Raw genomic sequence first — 6940 nt, forward strand, 5'->3', positions numbered from 1 at the left:
CGATGATGACCACATCCCGCAGGGATCGCATTACAAGATAGCAATTAGGCAGGTTTGGCATAGCTCTAATTGGAAAATTAATAACCAACAACTGGGCAGGGAGGGAACTTAGAGGCAGTGTTGCAGGCGCCGATGGGCAGCGGGCAGCGGGCGGCGGGCAGCGGGCAGCGTGCATAAATCGCATTTGATTCAATTGAACCTCAAAATATATTGATTGAATGAGTGCAGCAACAGCAGCAGCAGCAGGAGCAGAGGCAGCATCAATAGCTACAGCAGCTGCTGCTGCATTTTCAGCAAAAGAAACTGCCCTCGTTGCGGCTCGTTTCTGTTGCCCACGAAATTGCTCGTTTGCACATGAGCTCAGCTGCAAATTGCAACGCGAAACACGTAGCCAGCCAGCCACAAGGGAAGCAGACAGACAGAGAGAGCGAGAGAGAGCGCGAGAGCCATAGAGCGGGAAAGATAGAGTGAGGGTTGGGGAGGAGCGACCAAATGATTGGCTCTGTCAGAGAAACTTATCACGAATCCTTCGCTCGTTCCGTGCATTGGCAGTTTATCAATGGTGCACCGCATTTTCAATTACGCGTCAAGAAAATATATATATGTATACGTATATGTATTCGTGTATGTATATATGCAACAAAGTGAGGCAAAAATAACATTTCCTTTTTGGCCAAAAACCGTTTAAAAACTTCACTCAATATCCAGGCGGGAAAAACTTGCAAAGAATTTATTGAATATGGCAAAAAGTTATCATTTAAATAAAAAGTTTAACACCATCAATCATGAATCAATCAATCATAAAAGGCAAAACATCAAACGAATAAATATATATTATATATCATTCTTAAATGTATGCCTATATCTGATAACAATCCCAAAATTTATTTAAACTTGTTCAAAACAAGGTTTATTTGAACAAATAAAACTTGCGTTATCATTAAAATCTATAGAAAATACTTCTTTTTATTTTTCTCACAACAAAACTGTCAACAATCCATTCGTTTGTAATTTACTCGGAGCCAGCTCGAGTTCAACATTTTACTCACTCGATTTTAGAGCCGTTTTTATGAGCGGCGAGCCCAGTTGAAGCTCTTATCGGCTCTCTGGCGACTGTCCTATATGCTAACTGTTGTTTGGGGAGCAGCCCCGCCCGCCTCCCATACAAATTGATTAACAAAATGAAGTGAAATGAAAAGCCTCATAAAAGAAAAGTGATAAACAAAAAAAACAAAAAAACAAAAAAAAAAAAGAATGAAAGAAAACAAGCAAACAAGACACAGAGCATTGGGCACATAGAGCCTTGGCCATAAAACCAATTGGTCATCCCATGACCCACTGGCAATTGAGTGTAAAATATAACCAAAGGGACGCTGCGACCGAGTCAGCCTCAAGTCAATACAGCGGAGTACAATGAAAAATTTATGCCTGACGTGATGGCGGGCCAAACACAGAATAAGACAACAGAAACGAAACGGGAAAACAAAATCTTTAATCATTTAAATTGAAGACTTGGACGGGACTTTGGCGTCGCACTGGACAGCGCACCAAGAAATCAAGCGAGTGAAAAATTACAATTGTCACAAGACCAAATCACAATTTCATTGCTTGCGCGAATTTTCACATTGCGTTTGACTTAATGCGAAAATAATTGTATGCAAATGTGAATGAATGCTGCGCTTGATGCGCGCCCAAACAACAACATTTGTCTTTGGCAGCTGTTTTTCATATACCCTGTAAGCAGCAAAGGAAAAAGACTATTGTATACAGATAATAGCTCAAAAATGTAACCAAGAGAGAGAGAGAGAGAGAGAGAGAGAGAGAGAGAGAGAGAGAGAGAGCGAGAGCGAGAGAATGAGAGTGAGAAGGGAGAGAGAGATTTCATTATTAGCTTCCCATCTGATTCCACACCTTCTTCGTACAGGGTATTTTCTAGCACGGCTGCCAGCTTTCTCCCTTTGATCGTCTTTCATTTTAATAATACGTATACGTGGCGTTGGCCAGTGGGCTAGTTGGACCATTGCTCAGCTTAATGACTTAATTTTCAATTCCATTGCACGTCATGATGGAAATGAAAAGAAATGCAAATGCTGTTGGAATTCACTCCAGTCAACCGTCTTCGCCTCACCTTCCATTCCTGCCATGGAACTCATTAGCCATTAAGGTACCATTATGCGTTGTACGTTTAATTATGGAAATGCTTGCGCCTCCATCTTGGCCATTCGAGCAACAACTCTTCATGACATGGCCAAGGCAAAGATGATGGAAATTTCAATTCTTTGCTTGCCCGTGACTTAAGTGAAATGCGAGGCAAAGATAGTTTAAATTTGTTTATTATTTTATGAATTACTGTAAAAGAATTAAATATATTGCAACTTGTCTAAATAGTTGAGCAAAAATCCGCATTTTTTCTAGAGTCCAACTGAAAACTTCAGCTAGTTATTTATGTAAAATAGCTGAACTAACTAAAGTAGCAGTTGCCAAAATTAAATTACCCACACACTTTAAACAACGATACACGCCGAGGTGCATGGCATGAGGAACTAGAAGGGGGAGGGGAGAGGGAGAGGTATGAGGGAAAAGGAGAGCAACTGAAAAATGTTGTTGCCCATGTAAAAATAAATTTTGGCTGTGCGGCTTTTTGGGTCTGGCCGGGCGAAATGTCAATTATGCAAATTCGTTTTTCGCTTTTATGGCTAGCAAATGTTTAGAAATGTTGTTATAAATTCATTACAAAACTAGCCCCCCTCAAAAATGTTTGTTTAATTTGATTTTCGCAAATTTATGCAGAGCACTGCAAAACTACAAAATGATAAGTTCAAACTTTGTAGCAATGCTAGAGAGTGTCGAAAAGCTAATAAAATGCGAGCACTTTACTGTTTCCAGATATCCGATCGAGTTCATATGTGCTGCTATACCTATATATATGCAACTTTAATGAAACGAGTTGACACAACCGGATAGACAGTACAAAGCAGCTGAGGTAATAGAAGCTGAGAATATATAGAAATCAGATCAAGCAAATAATTATATAGAAATCAGCTCTAACTGTCTGTCTGTCGATCTGACTGTTTATAAAAACTACATTTAGAATTCTCTAAAAGTCAGATTAAGATCAAAATAATCTGACTGATGCTCTATGGAAGACAAATAAAGCAGACTGATGAATCAGCCTGATCCCCTAAAGATGCTGACTCCATAGAAGTGTATAGCGGTCCATATGTCTGTCTATGTCTGTCTATGTCTGGCCATCTGACTGAAGTATATAGGACTGATATCATCTTTTATCTAAGTCTGACTGTACAGAAACCAGTGCATTCTGTCTGTTGCTTGATTCTATATAAGACTGTATAGAGAAGTAGAGTTATAGTTTATATATTTTCAATCTGCAGTCGATTATATTTCGATATAAAACCTCATAGATCTTTCTTTCATATAAAAATTGACTTCTGCCATCTTACTTCAATATATCTGTCTGCCCAATCCTCTTCCAATATATGCATTTCATATGCTTTTCTTTTATACGGGGCATTTGTATGGAATTAATTTCATTATAATAATTTCTGAGCCATATTCCGATAGGCAAATGTATTTTCCAATTAGAGAGACGGAAAATAAAATGTGAACAAAATTAACATAAATTACAATCAGCGAAAACTATTTCCAAGCCGCAGACATGAAACTGAAATAAATGCTAAATTTTTTGATTACATATATGAATATTTATACATATATACACATACAACTAATTTTTTTAGGTTTTTCATGTTTTCCATTTTTGCACAACTATAAAATTGTGGTGGGTGGCATTTGGGTGGCTAGGGAGAGCAAAGAGAGAGAGAGAGAGAGAGAGAGAGAGAGATCTGCTGCCACAGAGAGTTATATTTATTATCACAAAACATTTGCGCAAATGTCCTTTTGCATAAGCAACGATGGGACACAGTGTCGTGCAGTCCTTTGAGAACATTTATCTTATTATCTTTGCATACAGCGGCACAGGCAACAGCGACAACAACAACAACAACAACAACAACAATAATAACGGCACATAAATAAGACTCAGCGTAGTCAACAACAACAACAACAACAACAATGGGATGATGAGCAACATTAGGCAAGGACAAACAAAGCCACGAGAGCTTCGAAAAGGCTCTGCGAAAACCAAAAGTCAAGTCGAGCCAACAGACCGCAGAGCAACAACAACAATAGCAGCAACAATAGCAACAACAACAACAACAACAGGCGCAGCTCGAAAACATTTTTGGCAAAAGCCGCCTAGCCATGACAGGCAGGCCACAAAAGTTGCACATACGCCCCGTGTAAGCTCCTCACAGTGTGATTGCTCACGTTGTTGTTGCTGTTGTTGTGTTTGTTTTTGCTTTATTGTTGTTTTCACAGCCGCCGCACAAACACACGCACACACACTAATACACATGCAAAACAAACTTTTGGCAGAGCGCAAAATTTTTTAATTGATTAAAGCCACATTTGCATTGCGGCTTACAAGCAGCTTAACAATTTTTACAAAATTTATTTATTTTTTTATTTAATTTTCTGTTTTTTCTTGTTTTTTATTACAATAAACTACAAATGTACATGTGTACGCGCAATATTTGCACTATGCATTTGCAATTTCATAATTGAAATTGAAAAATATTTTTTGGTAAAAATAACTTTGGTAAATATTTTCAGAATCAACTGTAATTTATGAGTTGGTAAAAACTTGTGATAATTAGAGTTATTTGGAAATACATATGTATTTAATAAATACAAATAATTAAGGTATTAAATTAATGTAAGTTTTAAAAAATTACAGAAAATCACAGCAAATCCTCTTAAAAGTTACAATTTTTTAATAATTGCAATTTCACTTTTGTTCTGACAATTTTTATAGATTTTTCTATATTTGCTTCGACTAACAACAAATGAATATCTGTTAACAACATTTCTAATTGCCCTTGACTTGAAAATAAGTAAAGCACATAGCCACAGGCATATTTATGAAATTTTATTTTAATCTTTTTGAATTCGAATCTGTGAACAGATTCTGAGCATGTTGAGAGAGTTGTGCTGGCAATCACGCAACAACAGACCAACTTGTTTGTATATATAGTTTGCATATATATACAATATTCAATTTGTTATATGTTGTACAATCAAATTTTGTCCGGGCAAGACTTTTATACCCCGCAGAAAATAGAAATGCAGGTTACGTAGTCTAGGAAGCTTGTGTTAAATGAAGAAAATATAAATGAAAGTCAATATACATATGTTTATATATGTATATGAGAGACAACGTAAAAAAATAAATTTTCCACTTAAAATTTTTAGGTTTTAGCACATATAACTCGTGGTGAGTTCTATTAATGTTATTTAAAAATTCGCTGATGCTCCCAACTCTACAAATATTGTCAATATTGTCACCAGTCTCTAAGCTGTCGGTATTTGTGCCCTGTTTTATTTGTGTGAATTTTATTATTGGACTCTCGCACAATTTCCGTTGTCAGTCGTGTGTTTTGTGGGTTTCGCAGTTCGCATCGTTTGGCTTCTAATTTCTGCCGCATGTTCATGAAGCGACCAAATCGAGGCACTCCCATTCCGGTTGAGCAGCCACCCACACTGCGGCGTCGACATACTTTTCATTGGTTTTGTTGTTTGACTGTTTGGCATTCACGGCGTATGCGTGTTATAAGCGCTTAACAGTGCCAAAAAATCGAAAAATTGTTGCTACAATTCTTTTGCCATTTGGCAGCGAAAAAATATCAACGATGAATGGCGACCAAAACTCTAAATTGGTCGTAGAGCAAATTTACTATAGTTTTACTGTTATTTGGTTGCTTATGCGCGTGTTTTTTCCGTTTCGATTTTTGGCCGACTCGACACTTTTCTCCCGATTTATTTAGCCAGACGGACTTTTGGACCTTTGGCTTTGCTCTCTAAGCTGTAAATGAAGTAAACTATAATATTATAATTGCAATTTTCAATTTAATTTTATAGTAATTTAGAACTATCGACAAAGTAACTTTAATAAACAACTCAAGATCCATCTTTTCATATTATCCATTAAGCAATATGTCGTAAGTCGACGCAAAGCATAAAAATAAAAAAGAAGAAGACACTTCTTAAGTGGCATTACGGCTGGTGTGACTTACAACATTAGCACGCATCAAAATGCAAAGTAATTAAAAACGCCAACGACAAAGACAGACAGCGAAATTACAGAAATTACATGGCGCAAGAGCAATAACAACAACAACAACAAGCAGCATCAGCATGAGCAACAGCAACACAATGACAATGATTGTCGGCCGTAATGCAATTTAATGACCAACAGAAGCCAATGGCCGTAACCACAGAATGGCCGGGATGAGTTTGAAGTGTTGCAGATATTGGTCAAAAGTGCCGCCGACTGGTCAACAAAAGCCACACGGACAGAGCTGGCGAGCAGCAGAGTAGCAGAGCTGCTGACCGGCCAGCAATGCGAGATAAACGCCCATTCGAGCAGTCATCAGGACACGCTGGACGCACAAAGTTGAGCTTGGACAGCCGACAGGCGACCAAGTGCGCTCACATAATAATAATGGAAATAATTTAACTTATTGGATTTTAATGGGATTACATATGCGCAACATGGCCAGCAACGGGTATTAAAACTTGGTCAACTTCATCACAATGTTGCCCTTGTTTAACTATTGTGTGTGTGTGTGTGTAATGGCCGTTGATAAAGTCAAATTTAATAATGATGCTTGGTCGATCACTACTGATTGTCATAATTGCATTCATTTGTTTAAAAGAGAAACACCATCCATTGCAATACTTGAAAATGTATATAAAATATAAATATATATATATAATATATGTATATGTAAATATATATATAATAGCCGAAGGCCGCAGTTGCCGGTTCTTTATTTTTAAGTTAGTCTTAATTTTATATTTA

Source organism: Drosophila arizonae, chromosome 3 (genome assembly GCF_054131065.1).
Source record: "Drosophila arizonae isolate 15081-1271.41 chromosome 3, UAZ_ARI_1.0, whole genome shotgun sequence".
Classification (NCBI taxonomy): domain Eukaryota; kingdom Metazoa; phylum Arthropoda; class Insecta; order Diptera; family Drosophilidae; genus Drosophila; species Drosophila arizonae.